The sequence below is a fragment of the Rhinoderma darwinii genome, chromosome 10, assembly GCF_050947455.1.
Source record: "Rhinoderma darwinii isolate aRhiDar2 chromosome 10, aRhiDar2.hap1, whole genome shotgun sequence".
Lineage (NCBI taxonomy): Eukaryota > Metazoa > Chordata > Amphibia > Anura > Rhinodermatidae > Rhinoderma > Rhinoderma darwinii.
The window spans coordinates 48,306,208-48,327,953 of record NC_134696.1 but is presented as its reverse complement, the minus strand read 5'-3'; the positions used below and the strand labels follow the sequence as shown (position 1 = coordinate 48,327,953).

The following is a 21,746-nucleotide window of genomic DNA, read 5'->3' as shown; positions in this document are numbered from 1 at the left end:
GTGATAATGATCCGTGTGCCAAATTTATATGCTGTTTCATCGGAAGTGGGAGAGTCAACAGAAGTGGTTATCTGGTTTGAAACCCCATTTTTAAAGTTCAGGATCCTCAACTATTAACTAGAGTGCATTGCAGCTACAAAGAGGGTCTTCTGCTCTAGAGGATCTGTGGTGCCCCCTCCCCCCCACTACCTTAGCAGATGGCGCGGTGGCTCCCCTTGATGGCTAGCCACCACCTTCTTCCCACATCTCCTCATCAGTCACTGGTTGCAAAAAGGTGACCTAAATAGGAGTATAGCATGCCTTAACACCAACAGGAAGGGCACTTCTATGCATCCGCAGCACAATCTGTCTCTTCATCTTATTGTGAAGGGCTCATACACACTATAGGGAGTCAGAAATTCATGGTGCTGCCATGTTTACAAAGAACCTCATGTTCATGTTTCTAAATTATGCCTAGCGGCTCAGATCAATGTATATATTGTGGATTGTGCGGTCCATGTCTAGTTTCTCACAATGCTGATATTGTATAGTCTATCCTCCTCATTTCTTTTGTTTTACTTGGTACCAGCACTCCACACATTTGAAAAAATACCCAGCTGATTTTAATTCAGGAATGACCTCATAATTGTTCCTGCTCTTGCTTGTGCTCTCAGTTGGCCACTGGGGGCGCATGGCAAGGTGAGCTCATTCCATCTGTTCACATGTTGTGGTGGTGTCTGTTGCTGTAGTGCTGAACTTGTGGGGGGACGTGGCCCAGAGCCAAGGAGACTTGGCACGGTCTGTTAGCATGGGTGCTTTTGGACCACTGGGTTGCTCCCTCTGCGGGAGCGGTGCTGCGGTGGCAGGGGCCGCCATGCTGTGCTGCAGACGATAGAGTAGGGACCCACTTTAAAGAGGTCGCCATGAAGTGGCAAGTGGGCTTATACAGTTTAATCAAAATGTTTACAAAGAACCTCATGTTCATGTTTCTAAATTATGCCTAGCGGCTCAGATCAATGTATATATTGTGGATTCTGCGGTCCATGTCTAGTTTCTCACAATGCTGATTAACTAGAGTGGAGTGCAGCTACAAAGAGGGTCTTCTGCTCTAGAGGATCTGTGGTGCCCCTTCCCCCCCCCCCACTACCTTAGCAGATGGCGCGGTGGCTCCCCTTGATGGCTAGCCACCACCTTCTTCCCACATCTCCTCATCAGTCACTGGTTGCAAAAAGGTGACCTAAATAGGGGTATAGCATCCCTTAACACCAACAGGAAGGGCACTTCTATGCATCCGCAGCACAATCTGTCTCTTTATCTTATTGTGAAGGGCTCATACACACTATAGGGAGTCAGAAATTCATGGTGCTGCCACGGAAAAGCCAATTTAATTTAGGTATTCCTCCCTCACTGTGTCCCCAGGAGCTCCTCACTCCAAAATGGCGCCTCACCAACTGCCACTGGCTCCAGGGACCGCCCCCCTATAACTTCTCCCCTTTTAGTCCACCCACACCACTAATGTAAACACAGACAAGACACACAGAGGGGATAGACAGGGGAAACAGACAAGGGGCACACAAACCACATCACCACAGACAGCAGGCACACAAGGGGACATTTATAATTAATTTACAGCATAATCCCTTAATGAGAGAGATTCTGGTGACAACATCTCCTGCTTTTTTTTTTTTGTCAGATGGAGTGTTGTTATAAAAACTTTATGTGGAAAAAAAGCACCAAATACTTTGTGATCCCCATATCAGAGGTGTAACTTGAAACTCCTTGGCTCCAATGGAAAATAAGTAACAGGCCCTCTACCTACTTTGTGCCATTTTTAATACTAGGGTCTTCTTAAGTGGAAAAGCGGATTTTTGTGCCCCCCTTAGGCACCAGGGCTGAGGTCCATCTGTTATCTCTGCACCCATATAACTGCCCAATATATAACTGTATACACATTACTGCCACTATTCATGCCAGGTAGTAACAGATATTGTTGTATTTGGTGGTTTCGATCCACAGAAGGCGGTCATGACAACACGCTGTAAATGACCAAAATCAGAAGAGGACATGTTATCTTCAGAATCTCTCAGTAGTGCAGCCCCAGGCTTTGGACCTATAACATCCAGCCATCATTTATTACTTTATTCATAAGATACGACCAACAGCATTCACAATTTTAGTTTACATCAAAGAGCTCTTTTTTTTTTTTCTATGTTTGTTTCCTTTAAAAAAAAGAGGGTGTTCTGCCCCAGATCCCACACTTATATTACCTTTACCACGCCCCAATTACCCCTTGTACACCAATACTCGTCCTGAGGATTTTTTGTATATGTTATCTCCTTTACTTAACCCTTGCAGTCCCTGACACTTTCCCTAAACTGTTCAGTGTCTACAAGACTGCCAGGATATATTACCAACCTTACCTGCCCAGGACCTTACACCATTATTTAACTTATAAATAAAACTCAGACACCTTCTTTGTGGAAATGTGGAAGTGGCCACAGCTTTATTGACTATGACACAACTCGGCATGAAAACATCTTTATCGCCTTTCTCCTCTTAATCCTGTAATGCCGATGATCACTGTTATCCATCAGGCATGTAGGGTTCTAAATCCGCCTTCATAGCCATACTTTTCCACCAAGGAGGGGAACTGAGAAACCTACTCAGTCCTCCGACCACCCCCACTAAGCAACGCCGGTCCCCGCTCGGCACCATCCAATGGGTCCAAAAGGAAGATATCGAGCCCGATATCATTCAGATGCACTCCATCCAGCGCAAGCAAATCTGCGTTATCCCCTTCCAAGGACTGATGCTGCAATCTCACTCCACCTATGGAGCTAACATAATGCGACACCCGCGCGTTGAGTAACCTGCGCACTCTATCCAAAGCCGCCATGTTCCTGGCACCCCGCCAAACTGTACGCGCCACAATTTCGGACCACACTACTACACACCGCACAATCAGTTGTTGAAAACGCGCCAGATTAGTGAGAATAAATGACAACAATCCTGCCATTTTTACTTGACCAATGTCAACGTCAAGCTCGATAAATTAGCCTCTCTCTCAGATGGGGGCTTCACCACCCCCCCCTGGTGGAACAGAGGGAACTGGCACTCCCTCATTTGCACTTAAGCCAGCCTCCACGGCTTTTAACACAGAAACCAAATAATTTCCAGATAATAGTTTTGTTAAGCCATGCATCACCGCATGCCGACTCATCATTCCCAGAGCTGAACCGGAAGTCCCATCTCTGCCCTCTCCCCAACTACTTCCTGTTGAACAGAGGCCATAGCAGTGAGCGATGACGTCATCGCCGGCTGCTCTCGCGAGCATGAAGCAAGGCCCAGCTCCAGCGCACAATCCTCGTAGTAGGCGACCATGGCGGACCAATCCCCTGGACCTACTACACTCACCCCACGTGCAGGTACGCTGCGCACCGCATCCCGATCCGCAGCTTCCGTCTGAGGGGGGTTGTACTGAGCAGATGCCGGTTTAACAGCAGCCCTCCTAGCACTGTGGGGAGGGATGCCAGCGCGACGCATGGGAGGGGGGGGAGGTGGTACTACATTCGCTGACGAAGTGCCAGAGGAAACAGGCTTAGGACCTGTGCTGATCCCAGCATGTGGCGGCGCAGAACCCACTGCACGACCATGGGTATAGGCAGGGCTGCGGCTCAAACGGACAGGGGGACAGATTACACGCTGCGGCCTACCTCGGGTAGCGACCGGATCCATCTCTTCCCATCTTCCCCTTGCCAACAGGGATTCTAGCCAGGCCGTCCCTTCTGAGGCCACCCACTGTGCCACCTGGTGCAAAAGATCTTCAGCCATCTGGAATAGGACGTCCACCGATGCAAGAAGGAAAATGGAGGCTGAAGATATTAGAGCACCAACGGAAGGATGTTCCTCATGCTGCAGCTGAAGGTAAGAGGGCGTTCTGCCCCAGACCCCATGCTTATATTACCTTTACCACACCCCTCTTACCCCTTGTAAACCAATCCTCGTCCTGGGCATTTTTAGTATATGTTAACTCCTTTACTTAAAGAAGCTCTGTCACCACATTATAAGTGCCCTATCGCCTACATAAGGAGATGGGCACTATCATGTAGGTGACAGCAGTGCTTTTTATTTAGAAAAATTATTTATTTTCACCACGTTAGGAGCGATTTTTGCTTTATGCTAATTAGTTTCTTAATGCCCAACTGGACGTGTTTTTACTTTAGACCAAGTGGGCGTTGTACAGAGGAGTGTATGACGCTGACCAATCAGTGTCATACACTGCTCTCCATTCATTTAGTCAGCGCTTAGGGATCCTGCTAGATCAGTGTGTGCTGTCTTATACTGACACATTAACGTTACTGAAGTGTCTTGACAGTGAATAGACATCACCTCCAACCAGGACGGGATGTCTATTCACAATCTTGATACTTCGTTTCGGTAATGTTTCTGTGGTACTTACAGCAGAGCAAACGTAATGTCGCTGTAACCTGTCATTTACAGAGTGATCTCGCGAGATTACGCTTGGTCTGCTGTAAGTACCACAGAAACGTTACCAAAGTGTCGGGATTGTGAATAGACATCGTGTCCTGGCTGGATCCCTATGCACTGAGTAAATGAATCCACTCCTCTGTACAACGCCCACTTGGTCAATAGTAAAAACGCGCCCAGTTGGGCATTAAGAAAGTAATTAGCATAAAGCTAAAATCGCTACTAACGTGGTAAAAATAGATAGTTTTTCTAAATAAAAAGCACTGCTGTCACCTACATTACAGCGTCGATCTCCTTATGTAGGAGATAGGGCACTTATAATGTGGTTAAAGAGGCTCTGTCCTCTTTAACCCTTGCAGTCCCTGACACTTTCCCTAAACGGTTCAGTGTCTACAAATATCTTTATAGTGGTCAGAGCTTTGTTTCTCTGATTCAGGGGTCCAAACCACTGCAGAGACATAGATTTAAAACATCATTGTGTCTGTATGCAGCCATTACGAGAGGATGTTTGGGAGCTTACTGCATACAGTGTTATTATGGACAGTATGCAGTAAGCACCCTCTAGCTCCAGTAAGCACTGCAGCCTCTTTATTGTTTACCAGGCACCGCTCCGTACATTTGGTAGTAGCTGTGCTTGGTACTGCACTTCTTTGCTGCTCAGTCCCATTGAAGTGAATGTTACAGAGCTGCAGTACCAGTCACAGCCACAACCAAGTGTAAGGAGCTGTGCCTGGTAAGCAATAAGAGGCTGCAACCTGAGGATAGGCCATCAATATCAAAGTCTTGCAAACCCCTTTAAATCTATCCCTATAGAGGGAATTTGGATTTCTGTATCAGAAAAAGGGGAACTCTGACTGTTATAAAGATATATTAATAAATTCATCAGCACAGAATTTTTAACCTACAAACATGATGTTAAAAGGTGGAGATTTAAAGGGGTTGTCCGAGATAAAAATGTGTTTATGCTTGTAATTTATAAATGTAAATACATTTGTAATAAACTTACATTTTCCAAAGTGGCCCCGTTTCCAGATCCTGCCATGGGGTACTTGACGAGTGACGTCACTCTCTGCACTGGCTCTGCCGCTGTGTTGATCTTCAATTCTTTTCCAGGTATACGACACGTCATTTGTGACGAGCCGTGTATGGGCTATTCTGTTGTAACGCGCATTATCTCGAACAGCAGGGACCGCAAGAACAGCAGGGACCGCGCATGCACGTTACGGTCTGTGCAGCAGACCAGCCCATACACGGCACGTCACAAGTGACGTGTCGTATACCCGGAAAAGAATTGAAGCGGCCAGAGCCAGTGCAGAGAGTGATGTCACCCGTCACGTACCCCACGGCAGGATCTGGAAACAGGGCCACTTTGGAAAATGTAAGTATATTACAAATGTATTTACATTTATAAATTACAAGCATTAACACATAGTCATTTTATCTCGGACAACCCCTTTAAGGAAAGGCAAGCCGATATGTACAGAGGAAAAGAAAAATAAACCCACCTCCTTGTGCCTTCAGGTCCCCCTCCACCAGAATTTAGCAGTGCAGTGTTAGACACCACCCACTGCTACATCTGTAATGCCTCATGCACACGAACGTGTGTGCCGGCCGGGTCCCGTCAGTGATCTGTGGAAAGATAGGACATGTCCTTTCTTTCCATGGAGTGGAAAGTCGGGTCCGATTTCACGGACCCAATTCACCCGCTAAAATAAATGTATCCGTGAAAACTATTGGGTGGCACTCGGTCATGTGAGGGTCAGTTTTTCATGTGTGTGGCATACCTCCAAACTTTCAAGTATCGCAAAGAGGGACAACGGTGTGGCAATTTTTTTCCTTTTAGGCCATGCCTTTAATCCCATAATGACACCATAGCTGCCCCAATAAAGTATAATGCCTCCATAGCTGCCCCCATACAATATAATGCCCACATAGATGCCCCCATACACTATAATGCCAACACAGATGCCCCCATACAGTATAATGCCCTATAGCTGCCCCTATACAGAACAAAGCCCCATAGCTGCCCCATACAAAATAATGCCCCACAGCTGCCCCCATACATTATAATGCCCCATATCTGCCCCATACAGTATAATGCCCCTACAGCTGCCCCATATAGTAAAATGCCCCTATAGCTTCCCCATACCGTATAGCTGCCCCATACAGTATAATGCCCCCTTAGCTACCACATACAGTATAATGCCCCCTTAGCTGCCACCATACAGTATAATGCCCCCACAGCTGCACCATACTATATAATGCCCCTATAGCTTCCCCCATACAGTATAATTCCCCCAAAGCTACCCCTATAAAGTATAATGCACTATACAGTATATTGCCCCCTTAGCTGTCACCATACAGTATAATGCCACCTTAGCTACCCCCATACAGTATAATGCCCCCTTAGCTGCTCCTAGTGCTAGCACCAATGTAGATAGTGCCACAGTGCCCATGTAAATAGCGCCACAGTATCATCTGTAGATAGTGCCCCTATATGGTGCCACAGTGCCCATGTAGATAGTGCCACATATCCCTTGAATATGGTGCCATCGCTCTGTAAATAGCACTACCCCCTGTAGATAGCACCATTGGGGCTCCCTCCAGGAGTGGAATCCCGAGCCAGTGCATCAGCCACGCTGTGGCCGGGGGTTCCGCTATACAGAACAAAGCCCCATAGCCGCCCCATACAAAATAATGCCCCCACACCTGCCCCCATACAGTATAATGCCCAGATAGCTGCCCTTATACAGTATAATGCCCCATAGTTGCCCCATACAGTATAATGCCCCTACAGCTGCCCTATATAGTAAAATGCCCCTATTACTTCCCCCATATAGTATAGCTGCCCCATACATTATAATGCTCCCTTAGCTTCCCTCATACAGTATAGCTGCCCCATACTTTATAATGCCCCCTTAGCTGTCACCATACAGCATAATGACCCCACAGCTGCACCATACTTTATAATGCCCTATAGCTTCCCCTATACAGTATAATTCCCCCAAAGCCACCCCTATAAAGTATAACACACTATATAGTGCCAGTGCCCATGTAGATAGTGCCACATATCCCTAGAAAATGGCGCCACCCCCTGTAGATAGCACTATCCCCCCTGTAGATAGCACCATTGGGGCTCCCTCTAGGAGTGGAATCCCCAGCCAGTGCATCGGCCATGCTGTGGCCGGGGGTTCCGCTCCAGGAGGAGCCCCTGACGTCACAGTCCATATATAGACAGTGATATCAGGGGTTCTCCCTAGGAGCGGAATCCCCGGTCAGAGCACCGGCAACACTGTGGCAGGGGATTCTGATACAGGTGTAGCCCCTGATGTCACTCTCCATATATGGATAGTAATACCAAGGGCTTCTCCAGGAGAGGAATCCCCAGCCAGAGTGTTGGCAGCGCTCTGGCCTGGGATTCCGCTCCTGGAGGAGCCACTGACCTTACTGTCTATACATGGACAGTGATGTCAGAGGCTGCCTCTAACAGAAAAAATGGGACATAAATATCAAAACCACAAAAAAAAGGCCATACTCACTAGGTAGGTGGGTGAAAACCCGTTCCCATCAGGACGCAGACGGGTCAAAGAATGCTGCAGAAGGTGTGTGCATTAAATAGTGATAGCCCCTCCCACTAGTCTTGAGGGGAGTGGCGGACTAAGTGCTCAAAGGTGTGTGATAAATGTGTGTCAGTGTAGTGCTAGGGTGTGAATGGATGGTAAAAAATAAATATGTATGTATGAAAGTGTCAGAACTGTGTAATAATGTAATAAAAATAAATAAATAAAATAAATGTGATGAATAGGGGTCAGTGCTGTGAATAGTACATGGGGTGTCAGTACTATGTGTAATACGTGGAGGGATAATGTGCTGGTCGTCAGGCATGGCGTATCTTGCCGAATAACAGCCTATTTGTAACGCCGCTAGTGTTAGCTAAAGCGGGCTGCTCTGCATTCCAAACCAAACGCCAGCACATCATGCCCTCCCAGCATATAAGACCCGGCTGCGTCCTGAAAAAAAGTGTAGTATACGTAGTAAGAAATATCCATGAAACATGGGGTATTAGTTGTTATTTTGGCCAAAATACGCAAAGCTCGCAACCCAACGTCAAGGGTCCCCAGTGCCTTGCGAGTCCCTAACCAGAACTTTTCGTTCCTAATTTAAAAACACAAACAGAAAAAATGGGACATAAATATCAAAACCACAAAAAAAAGGCCATACTCACTAGGTAGGTGGGTGAAAACCCGTTCCCATCAGGACGCAGACGGGTCAAAGAATGCTGCAGAAGGTGTGTGCATTAAATAGTGATAGCCCCTCCCACTAGTCTTGAGGGGAGTGGCGGACTAAGTGCTCAAAGGTGTGTGATAAATGTGTGTCAGTGTAGTGCTAGGGTGTGAATGGATGGTAAAAAATAAATATGTATGTATGAAAGTGTCAGAACTGTGTAATAATGTAATAAAAATAAATAAATAAAATAAATGTGATGAATAGGGGTCAGTGCTGTGAATAGTACATGGGGTGTCAGTACTATGTGTAATACGTGGAGGGATAATGTGCTGGTCGTCAGGCATGGCGTATCTTGCCGAATAACAGCCTATTTGTAACGCCGCTAGTGTTAGCTAAAGCGGGCTGCTCTGCATTCCAAACCAAACGCCAGCACATCATGCCCTCCCAGCATATAAGACCCGGCTGCGTCCTGAAAAAAAGTGTAGTATACGTAGTAAGAAATATCCATGAAACATGGGGTATTAGTTGTTATTTTGGCCAAAATACGCAAAGCTCGCAACCCAACGTCAAGGGTCCCCAGTGCCTTGCGAGTCCCTAACCAGAACTTTTCGTTCCTAATTTAAAAACACAAACAGAAAAAATGGGACATAAATATCAAAACCACAAAAAAAAGGCCATACTCACTAGGTAGGTGGGTGAAAACCCGTTCCCATCAGGACGCAGACGGGTCAAAGAATGCTGCAGAAGGTGTGTGCATTAAATAGTGATAGCCCCTCCCACTAGTCTTGAGGGGAGTGGCGGACTAAGTGCTCAAAGGTGTGTGATAAATGTGTGTCAGTGTAGTGCTAGGGTGTGAATGGATGGTAAAAAATAAATATGTATGTATGAAAGTGTCAGAACTGTGTAATAATGTAATAAAAATAAATAAATAAAATAAATGTGATGAATAGGGGTCAGTGCTGTGAATAGTACATGGGGTGTCAGTACTATGTGTAATACGTGGAGGGATAATGTGCTGGTCGTCAGGCATGGCGTATCTTGCCGAATAACAGCCTATTTGTAACGCCGCTAGTGTTAGCTAAAGCGGGCTGCTCTGCATTCCAAACCAAACGCCAGCACATCATGCCCTCCCAGCATATAAGACCCGGCTGCGTCCTGAAAAAAAGTGTAGTATACGTAGTAAGAAATATCCATGAAACATGGGGTATTAGTTGTTATTTAGGCCAAAATACGCAAAGCTCGCAACCCAACGTCAAGGGTCCCCAGTGCCTTGCGAGTCCCTAACCAGAACTTTTCGTTCCTAATTTAAAAACACAAACAGAAAAAATGGGACATAAATATCAAAACCACAAAAAAAAGGCCATACTCACTAGGTAGGTGGGTGAAAACCCGTTCCCATCAGGACGCAGACGGGTCAAAGAATGCTGCAGAAGGTGTGTGCATTAAATAGTGATAGCCCCTCCCACTAGTCTTGAGGGGAGTGGCGGACTAAGTGCTCAAAGGTGTGTGATAAATGTGTGTCAGTGTAGTGCTAGGGTGTGAATGGATGGTAAAAAATAAATATGTATGTATGAAAGTGTCAGAACTGTGTAATAATGTAATAAAAATAAATAAATAAAATAAATGTGATGAATAGGGGTCAGTGCTGTGAATAGTACATGGGGTGTCAGTACTATGTGTAATACGTGGAGGGATAATGTGCTGGTCGTCAGGCATGGCGTATCTTGCCGAATAACAGCCTATTTGTAACGCCGCTAGTGTTAGCTAAAGCGGGCTGCTCTGCATTCCAAACCAAACGCCAGCACATCATGCCCTCCCAGCATATAAGACCCGGCTGCGTCCTGAAAAAAAGTGTAGTATACGTAGTAAGAAATATCCATGAAACATGGGGTATTAGTTGTTATTTTGGCCAAAATACGCAAAGCTCGCAACCCAACGTCAAGGGTCCCCAGTGCCTTGCGAGTCCCTAACCAGAACTTTTCGTTCCTAATTTAAAAACACAAACAGAAAAAATGGGACATAAATATCAAAACCACAAAAAAAAGGCCATACTCACTAGGTAGGTGGGTGAAAACCCGTTCCCATCAGGACGCAGACGGGTCAAAGAATGCTGCAGAAGGTGTGTGCATTAAATAGTGATAGCCCCTCCCACTAGTCTTGAGGGGAGTGGCGGACTAAGTGCTCAAAGGTGTGTGATAAATGTGTGTCAGTGTAGTGCTAGGGTGTGAATGGATGGTAAAAAATAAATATGTATGTATGAAAGTGTCAGAACTGTGTAATAATGTAATAAAAATAAATAAATAAAATAAATGTGATGAATAGGGGTCAGTGCTGTGAATAGTACATGGGGTGTCAGTACTATGTGTAATACGTGGAGGGATAATGTGCTGGTCGTCAGGCATGGCGTATCTTGCCGAATAACAGCCTATTTGTAACGCCGCTAGTGTTAGCTAAAGCGGGCTGCTCTGCATTCCAAACCAAACGCCAGCACATCATGCCCTCCCAGCATATAAGACCCGGCTGCGTCCTGAAAAAAAGTGTAGTATACGTAGTAAGAAATATCCATGAAACATGGGGTATTAGTTGTTATTTTGGCCAAAATACGCAAAGCTCGCAACCCAACGTCAAGGGTCCCCAGTGCCTTGCGAGTCCCTAACCAGAACTTTTCGTTCCTAATTTAAAAACACAAACAGAAAAAATGGGACATAAATATCAAAACCACAAAAAAAAGGCCATACTCACTAGGTAGGTGGGTGAAAACCCGTTCCCATCAGGACGCAGACGGGTCAAAGAATGCTGCAGAAGGTGTGTGCATTAAATAGTGATAGCCCCTCCCACTAGTCTTGAGGGGAGTGGCGGACTAAGTGCTCAAAGGTGTGTGATAAATGTGTGTCAGTGTAGTGCTAGGGTGTGAATGGATGGTAAAAAATAAATATGTATGTATGAAAGTGTCAGAACTGTGTAATAATGTAATAAAAATAAATAAATAAAATAAATGTGATGAATAGGGGTCAGTGCTGTGAATAGTACATGGGGTGTCAGTACTATGTGTAATACGTGGAGGGATAATGTGCTGGTCGTCAGGCATGGCGTATCTTGCCGAATAACAGCCTATTTGTAACGCCGCTAGTGTTAGCTAAAGCGGGCTGCTCTGCATTCCAAACCAAACGCCAGCACATCATGCCCTCCCAGCATATAAGACCCGGCTGCGTCCTGAAAAAAAGTGTAGTATACGTAGTAAGAAATATCCATGAAACATGGGGTATTAGTTGTTATTTTGGCCAAAATACGCAAAGCTCGCAACCCAACGTCAATTGACTTGGCAGCAAAGTCTCTGGTCTTTGGTCAATTTCTCGAGCAGGGTGATTAATATCCTGGAAGTAGTCTGAAACCATTCACAGCATCCACACTTGCAGGGCTAGAACTCCAGCAGGCAGACCTGATTCATACAGCAGTCCAGTAGGGTCGAGATGTTGGAAACTTTGAAAGATGCTGGAAGCACTGGAAGATGCTGGAGCACAACACACAGGGTCTGCCTTTGCAGAGGAAAACACTTGCATTACCCAATCTTTTCACAGACCTCCTTCGATTCTCTGCCACACTGTCAGGCCCATGCAATTCCTCTCTCGCACCTTACAGGCTCTCTGTCCATACTCGTCCCTGTGACTCTCTCGGACGACTCACTGACACTTCACCTCTTAAATAGTCTCACTCCACCCTAGTTTGGAGCCCGTGTAGTACCATGCTATGGTTACTACACACCTGATAGGAGACCTCGCCAACTCTGCATGCCCGATTGAAATTAAGTAAACATTACAACATTCTTAAAGGCATAATATCTGTAAACAGAGAGCAGGTTAGACATAACACATTACATAATTGTAACAACTTGCAGGTTGGGCCACTGGGCCATTAACGGAGCAGATGCTGACTTTATTGAGTCTGTGAGAGTCAGTGAAGATAAAGTACCTGGAAGGTCAGAAGTGGGTATATGCCAGACAATCACAGGGAAGCAAGCCTGTGCAGGATAATGAAGTTCAGCTAGGACACCGGACTGGAGTAATGTAGTCATCATGGACACTGGACTTGGCTAGAACATTGGACTGGAGTAGTGCAGTTACTTTGTTGTCTGTACAAAGAGCCACACTTACTGTCCCCATTGGGGCTCACAATCTAAGTTCCCTATCAGTATGTGTTCAGGGTGTAGGAGGAAGCCTGGGGTGAACATGCAAGGCAAGGCAACAGTGCTAACCACTGAGCCACCATGCTGCCCACTAGAACTAGGTACAGATACTGGATACAAATACTGGACACAGGAAGCAGAATTCAGGATATGGGATAAAGGATACAGCTAAGGAACCATTTGCAAGATAAACGTAGGAAACACACAACATTGCTTGGGCAAGGAAGGGATGGGCAGGGTTCTTTTTAAACATCTGGAAGTGCTGGGATAGGCCAGGGAAGGTTTTTCTGGTGCGCATGCAGGCCCTTTAAGAACGGGAGCGAGCGCGCGCACCCTACGGGCATCAGCCGAAGAGGAGAGCAGTTTGTGCCAGCGTCTTGGAGGGAGGAGACGCTGGAAAATCTTCAGAGGTCTGCGGTCATTCAGTCTCACTCAGCTAGTGATGTACCTTTTCCTCCACCATAGACATACAGTATATACAGCACCAGAACCAAGCTCAATACATATACAATACCAGCACAAATACAGCTCTGAGAGAGGCCATGGACGTGTGAGTTCTCGGCGGCATCTCCCTCCTGATACTCCTGAGAGATGCCGGCACTCACTTCACTTAAAGGGCCAGTGCGCGCACAGTTGCAGAAAATCTGCAATTAGCCCAGAGTGCTGCTGGACTATAAAAAGGGCTCTGCCCTCTTGATCATTGCCTGAGCGTTGTTGTGTTACCTAAAGCTTGCCATTGCAAATGGTCTCCTAGTGTTTTCCAGTTCCGAGTGTTAGCCATTCCTGCTGCCTGTACCCTGTAACCCAGGGGTCAGGAACCTTTTTGGCTAAGAGAGCTGTAAACGCCACATATTTTGAAATATAATTCCGCGAGAGCCGTACAATATGTTTAAAGGGCCATTGACAGATCAATCGCTCCAATGTTCACTTAGTACAGCAAGGAATGCTCCTCCCTGCTGTATAAAGCCACAACTGGACTGAAACAATGGTAATTAGCAGTAAAAAATTAAATAAATAACTTACATTGTGAGCTTGCGATGCATGACATCAGTCCAGCAGTCTGGCTTCTTCTTTTTCCTGCGCATGACTGGAAGCTGGCATTCTTCCCACCTGATGTTGAGAGAATGCCAGCTTTGAGGCATTCGCAGAAGAAAGAAGCTGGAATGTTGGACATGTCACACAACGCATTGTCAGTTATGTCAATTATCTATTTTATTATTTTACAGCGAATTATTGTTTAGTTGGTTAATGGGTGCGTGAAAACCACGCAGGTCGCACGGAAGCACCTCCGTGCGAACTGCCTCTTTCGCGCACCAGCTGTCAAAAGGATGAATGTAAACAGAAAAGCACCACGTGCTTTTCTGTTTACAAACATCCGAATGGCATGTCATAATGATGGCGGCTGCGCGAAAACCACGCAGCCGCGCATCATATGATGCTGCCACACGGAGCAGGTAAGTGGCTTTTGCGCAGGCAAAACGCTGCGTGTTTTGCGTGCGCAAAAACGCCACGGTCGTCTGAATCAGCCCTTAGTTACATAGTCATGCATGACCCCTGGAATCATTCCAGTAACAGGTTTCAGCAAAGGAACATTCGCACTGGACTTCATGCAGCAGGTGATTATTAACCCTCTATAACCCAGACACAGCGGCATCACCATACACACTGTGGATATGATAGAATATCCACATAACGCAGGTCCTGGCCTGGATAGAAACATCAGGCACTGCAAAGCCTGCACCAACTTCTGGTCTGCCCTGTATAATATCGTCCTCTATGCCAAGCTAAACACAAACACCCCCTGTAAGCGTTACACAGGCAACTAGTGCATTTATTACACACAGCAGTAAGCGCACCTATAACATGGCGGCGGCGGCAGGATGCACTGGCACAGAGCTGGTTGTGTTTGTACTTTACCGCCCTCACGGAGCAGCGGGCTCCCCCTCCACCACTGTAGCTGAAGACACAGTCAGTCCGGACACTTCCTGGATCCGTGTTACACAGAGGCTGATGGGAGGAGCTTAGTGTCAGCGCTGTGTGTAATGGCTGAGGGAGCTCTGGTCCGTCCCTCATAGAAGACATAGACTAGCGGCAGTCCTGACTGTACTGTCCTCCGCCCGAAGTCTCGCGTCGTTCGTTCCCTTTAGCTCCGCCCCCTGTCCTCTCCCCTGCCTGAGCACTCCTCCTACCACCTATCGCCGTCCTATTCAACTGCACAGTGTGCAGTGCAGCGGCTATCACCGGGCTCCCGGACCCCCCCTGCGGCTATCACCGGGCCCCCGGCCCGCCCCCCCCCCCGGATGCCTAGTGTCACGTTAGTGATGCTGCTACTAGGCATGAAGGGGCCCGTGCCTCCAGGCCTGGCACATAATGTAATGTGCCTGTCAGGGCGACACGGGCCCCCCCATGCCGCGGGCCCCGTAGCAGCTGCTACGGCTGCTACTGTGGTAGTTACGCCACTGCATCCTTCCCATAGACAGGTAGGAGCCCTGTCTGCGAGCCAGATACGGCCATCAAAAGAGCCATATCTGGCTCGCGAGCCATAGGTTCCCGACCCCTGCTGTAACCCGTGCCTCTGTGCTGTCAAGAGTTGGAGTCGTGTTGTGTCTTCCGTTGCTTCTATTCTGTCGCACCCCGCCGGGTGTCTGTCTGCTGTCAGAGCCTCATCTTAGCCTGAATCCACCGCTACTGTCTGTATTGCCTCAGGTACCCTTTCTGGACTATAGACATTGTATTGTACCTGTTTGGCCAGCTGCTATCCCACTACGCGGTACGGCCCAGTGGGTCCACACCCCGCGCCGTGACACATATCTTTATGCTGTAAAGCACATGAATGACTGTGAAACTGATAAGACTAAAGTCAGAGGAAGAATAACATTTATATTCAGTGACTCACAGGTGACGTCTTCTCTGACTGTCATCGTTCGGTTTCTTTTTTCTTCTCCATCCAGACCTGACCTCTATGACGACTTCTCTCAATCACAACTCTCTCCAGAGTTTACCACTCAGATATCTTCTGCTTCTCACTTTTCCAATATATCCACACATATAAACTGAAAAAAATCCTTATGGTGCCACAGATTACACCCCTGAATATAATTACACCATAAACCGTGCCCCTGAATATGCTGATACACACTTTGCCCCTGAATATACAGTCATCCAGCAATGCAGGCCTGACCTCCTCTGGCCAGGCCTGCTCCAGCGGTACGAGGCAGGCAGCCCCTGCATCGCATTGCCTGAATCGCAAAAAAAAGCATTGAATGACAGGTCAGGGAACTGATGGGTTCCTTGCCTTGCCAGCGCTATATAGACTGCTCAATTATATCCGCATCCTAAGGATGTGGAAACAATTGTGTACTTTGTCGGGAACCCGCTTCTCCCCGGTTCTGTGAACCGGCTGTTACCTTTACAACCGTTTGGGGAGAACCGTGAAGAACCGGCCAGATCCCGGGGTTAATAAACTTTGTGAGACATGTCTGCATGCCCCGGAAGAAGCCAACAGCGCGAAACCCAGGGTCTGGCAGTTACAAGGCATGCCACACTTTTATATACTGATGAGCTAGTTTTTAAATTGCGGTTTGCTAGTATAATAAAAACGTTTCTCTTTTAAAAGATGTGTTGCCGTATTACGCTATGTTGGGACACATTTATTGTTCGCAGTAACAGGGGCTTTAGGCTTTGAGCACCGCGGGCGAAAAATGTTTTCTCCTCCTCCCATTGATTTCAATGGGAGTTCAGAGGTGGAACCGTGGCAAGAAAGAGCATGCTACTTTTTTTACTGCGAGCGGCTAAAAACCGCCATGTAAAAAAATACCTCCCTTTGAAATCAATGGGAGGCGGTGTTGGATGTTTTTTTTTTGCTGCTGATTCCGATGCTGCTTCTGAGTCAAAATCAGCGTAAAAAAACTCTGTGTGAACTGGGCCTTATGGTTTAATCTGTAGAAGAGTCACCCTTTTGGATACTGTGACCATAGTTTAAGCCTAACAACATTCCATTGCAACACCCTTGCAATACCCCACTGAGTGGGACATTGTGCTTTTACTTCTGGTGGACTTCTGCATAGAGGATCGTTTTAGGTCAGAGTACTCACTGCAGAATATCAAGCAGTGAGACAGTATTGTTTTATAGTCATGTACAACTTGTGATCGGCGACCAAAAATCCAGCACTTTTGGATTTTTTGCGACTGTCGTGTCGAATTGGAGAGCATCTGTCACCGCCTCTTTTCTGCCTTTGATGAGGACAGCATAAGATTGTGGCAAAGGTGCTGAATTCAGCGCTATAGGGCTAGAGTCACACGAGCATGGGGAAACTCGGATGTGAAAAACTTGACGTCCAAGGTGCCCCCCGTGTGGGTCCCGTTTTCACGGATCCCCATAGACTTGAGCCTAAAAAACATGCGTCCGTGTGATGGCCATTGTTTTAATGGCCATCACTCGGACGTATTCAGCGCCCATGTGAATAAGGCCTAAGTGTTGTGTAATACTTTTATAATACTTACATCTTAATCACGAGGTGCCGATAACCCCACCCTCCCAATTAAAATGTATGTTTTACAAAAAGTACACCTCACCTACACATAGCACTTATAATGCTGAAATCAGCGTCTCTGCCACTATCGCATCCTGCCCTCAATGACAGAATCTCTTTAGGTTGTGCGTTGTAATGCGACTACATTCACAATTCTTACTTTTGATGCTGCATTGCCATCTTCATGTCACACGACCAAACTCGCTCCAGCCTAAGGGTATGTTCACACACTCAAAAATGTCTGAAAATACGGAGCTGTTTTCAAGGGAAAACAGCTTCTGATTTTCAGATATTTTTTAAGCCACTCGCGATTTTCGCAGCGTTTTTTACGGCCGTTTTTGGAGCTGTTTTCAATAGAGTCTATGAAAAACATCTCCAAAAACGTCCCAAGAAGTATCCAGCACTTCTTTTTGGCAGCCGTTTTTTTACGCGGCCGTTTTTCATAACAGCCGTGTAAAAAAAACGGCCCGTTGGAACAGAACGCAGTTTTTCCCATTGAAATCAATGGGCAGATGTTTGGAGGTGTTCTGCTTCCGATTTTTCGGGCGTTTACGGCCTGAAAAACGGCCGTGTGAACATACCCTAAGGCCTTATTTACACGAGCATATTTTAAGTCCGTGATACGCGCGTGAAAATCACATCACGCACCCATTGAAGTCAATGGGTGCGTGAAAATCGAGCAAAGGAACACGGACGCGCATGATTCGCGCTACAGTTGTTGACGAAATGAAGGAAATAATAAAACTACCTCCTTCATTTATGTTTCTAAACATTAAAACCATGTGTCATAACGAGGCCATACACGCAAAAAAAACACGCAGTCACGCACCAAACACTGATGCCACACGGAACTGCAACGCGCGCAAAACGCTGCATTTTTTGCGGACGCAAAACACACACGTTCATGTGAATTTCGCCTAATTCTGCAGATAGAGCAGAATATATAGACATAAAACAACCCCTTTGCATCCCGGTAAGCTGACAGGAAAGCTATGGGAACTGAATTCTGGGCATCTTCTCTGTTGTTGGCATTATAGGGAGGTAATCCTATAAAAAGGTACAGTAAATAGGTTTTATTTCTGTAAATCACAAATTTACACATTCTGACATCAAAATGTACAGATTATACAGAGACGAGGGTCACTTCGTAAGCGCCGCTTATCTCTTTCTGGGTAATATCTTTGACCTGCCTAGGTAGAGTCGTGTGTTAACCTTAAACCATACTATCCCCCACCCCCATTTAGTAACGACACATGACACCGAGGTTGGATGTGAAATGGCCACAGCAGCCGTTTATTAATTTCACAGTTTTATAAAAACAATTTAAATCCGAAACATTCGGATAACTAGTTAGGAATCCACCAGAGAATTCCTCCTAATAATTCACATGACCCAACATGGGTCAGAATCATAAATAACAATTAAACGTTAACATTAACCCGAGCAGAGGAAGTCCTTGAAGCCCCTTCAGATGTTCCTTTCAAGAACACACCGAATTAGCCATCTGCAAACCACTAATTACCTCCAGCCGTAAACCAGCTCGGAAGCACCGTTCACCTCTGCAGATGGCTCCAACCACTAGAAGTCCACTTCAAGGGGATAACACCCGTTGAAGCCCTCAAGTGATATACCGACCACTAGAAGTCCACTTCAAAGGGATACCACCCGATGAAGCCTTCAAGTGACATACCTTCTACCAGAAGACCACTTCAAAGGGATAACACCCGATGAAGTCTTCAACCATGTACCTTTTTTGGGGGACGCATACCCCCGATGCGACCCCCCCACCATTTTGTACTGACTGGCCTCAAGGACTCCCCCCGCCAGCTGCCATGACACCAGAACCTACTCCGGAAAAAAGAAAAACATGTTAAATAAACACACAAAATAAAACACAACGCTCATATACGGACGTACAGAAGACCTAAGGAGTAACAAAACAAGGGTGGGAGGGTGGGAGCTTTGCTTCTTGTGTATTACTCCTCCCGCTGCTTCCGGCTCAATGCCGAGAAACAGCGGGAAGCGCAGTAACGGCCCCCCCGTCCCCCCTAGCTCCTCCCCGTCCCTCCTTCAGCTCCTTCACCTTTCCCTCACCTCTTAACATTAACCCTTTCCCTACCAGGACGGTCATGTCGGCTTCCCTCAAGCCTGCAGCTGCGTCCAGCCTCTTCTTAAACAGTAATTAAACTTTCAGAAAACATAGGAACATGTCAGAAGTTTTGATCGGTGGGAGTCCGAACACTCAGACCCCCACCAATCGCTAAAACGAAGCGGCAGAAGCGCTCCAGTGAGCGCTGAGCCCAGGGGTATCGCTAGCACCGACGCTGAGCCCAGGGGCGTGGCTAACACCGGACCTTCGGGGCCTAAGCCTCGTATCTTTAGGACTTAATACCTGTATCTTTAAGACCCGGATCCCCACCGACTGCCACATTCGGGTTGCAGCGGTCGCGACTGGTGCTGCGGCAGTCCGCACCGCATCTATAAAAGTTACTACTATAGTAACTGGCGCCTGTGTAATAAAATACACGGGCCCCTGTTACTATAGCAACAACACATACTTACCCATCTTCCTTCCCGAGCGCAGCGGAAGTCCTGACGTCTTCTCGTGTCATGACGCTGTGCGCCGCGGATGACGTCATAACTCTAGATGGTGTCGGGAGATTCGCTGCACCCTGGAGCCAAAGAGGAGGGTAAGTGTAACGTTACGGTTTACTGGGGTCCTGTATCTAAGCCTGCCTTAGATACAGGTTCTAACAGACAGTATCACACATGGACCCTGTATCTAAACCTACCACATGTTAAGCGTAGATACAAGGCCCCAGTAGTCAGTAATCTTATACAGTATAAGATTACTGTCTGCTGGGTTCTGTATCTAAGCCCACCTTGTGGTATTCTTAGATACAGGGTCTAACAGACCGTGTCACACATGGACCCTGTATCTAAGCCTACCACAAGGTATTCTTAGATACATGGCCCATGTCTGATGGGCCCTGTATCTAAGCTTACCACATAGTAGGTTTAGATACAAGGCCCCAGCAGACCGTAATATTATACAGTATAAGATTACTGTCTGCTGGGGCCCTGTATCTAAGCCTACATTGTGGTAGTGTTAGATACCTGGTCTAACAGACAGTATCACACATGGGCCCTGTATCTATGCCTACGACGTGTTACTAATGTTTTTTTTTGTGTTTGTGTTTTTTTACAGGTTCGGTCGTTGGACTATGTCGGATTGAAGGACTAGTTCGATGACGGCTTTTTATATTTTCAATAAAATGGTTAATGAGGGTTGTGTGTGGGGGGTTATTTCAATAGAATATTTTATCTACAGTATGTCTTTGTATTTTCTTTTCAACTTTATTAGCACCGCCTTAAACAGCGTACATTACTAAGGCGGGGCTTAGTGCTAGCCGGTGCAGAGGCTAACACTAACCCCCCATTATTACCCCGGTACCCACCGCCACCAGGGGTACTGGGAAGAGACTGGTACGATCCAGTACCTGATCATCTGCAGCGAAGGTGGGGCGGCCGCAGGCTGGTATTACTAGGCTGTGAAAGGCCAAAAACAGTGAGCCACTCTGGTAATGCTAGCCTGCTGCTATGTTGTATCTGGCTGGTTATGAAAATTGTGGGGGGACCCCACATCATTTTTTTTATTCTTCTTCTCTTTTTTTAAATAAATAATTGGAAAAAACAACACGGCCCCCGCATTTTTCATAACTAGCCAGATTACAGCAGGCTAACATTACCAGGGTGGAACTACATATAGGGGACTGCATGGCACTATCTACAAGGGGGATGTATGGCAGGGGTATTGTGTGTGGAACCATACAGGGGGTTGTGACACTATATACAGGGGGCATTGTGTGGGGCACTCTCTACAGGTGTCTTTGACCGTCTTGACACGAGCGTGATTTGCGTGCGTGCAGGCCGCGTTTTTTTCGCGCGCCACGCACTGCACTATAGAAGTCAATGAGGCAGTTCAAACAGTGCGTGATTTTTGCGCAGCGTTTGTTCGCTGCGTACTAAACGCGACAGGTTCAATAACTCTGCGTATTTCGCGCATCACGCACCCATTGAAGTCAATGGGTGCGTGAAAATCACGCATGTCATACGGTGGCAGCAGGTCCGAACGCACGTTTTTCACGCAGTACACGTTGTCTCTATGCTAAAGAGTTTGAACTAACTAGTTGAAACCAGCAGAAAAGCAGGAAGTAGCTTAGACAGCAGGTTTTCAAAAAGAGGCCAAACCGTTTACTACAGCACCACAAGCAGCTTGCAGGCATGCCTCGGCAGATGGATGTGGCGAAGCTCATCGCGTTAGTTCAGGAGCGTCC

The 21,746-nt window shown here is 46.7% G+C and overlaps 1 protein-coding gene across 1 annotated transcript in view; it reads right to left on the bottom strand.

Moving 5' to 3' along the window:
• The window catches only part of PTH2 (parathyroid hormone 2), a 34,875-nt gene extending 20,890 nt beyond the window's left edge, over positions 1–13,985 (bottom strand). Inside the window, exon 1 of the mRNA XM_075838834.1 lies at positions 13,901–13,985. The gene's annotated coding sequence lies outside the window, so the exon portion shown is untranslated. The remainder of the gene's footprint in view (positions 1–13,900) is intronic.
• Between the last annotated feature and the right edge of the window lie 7,761 nt (positions 13,986–21,746).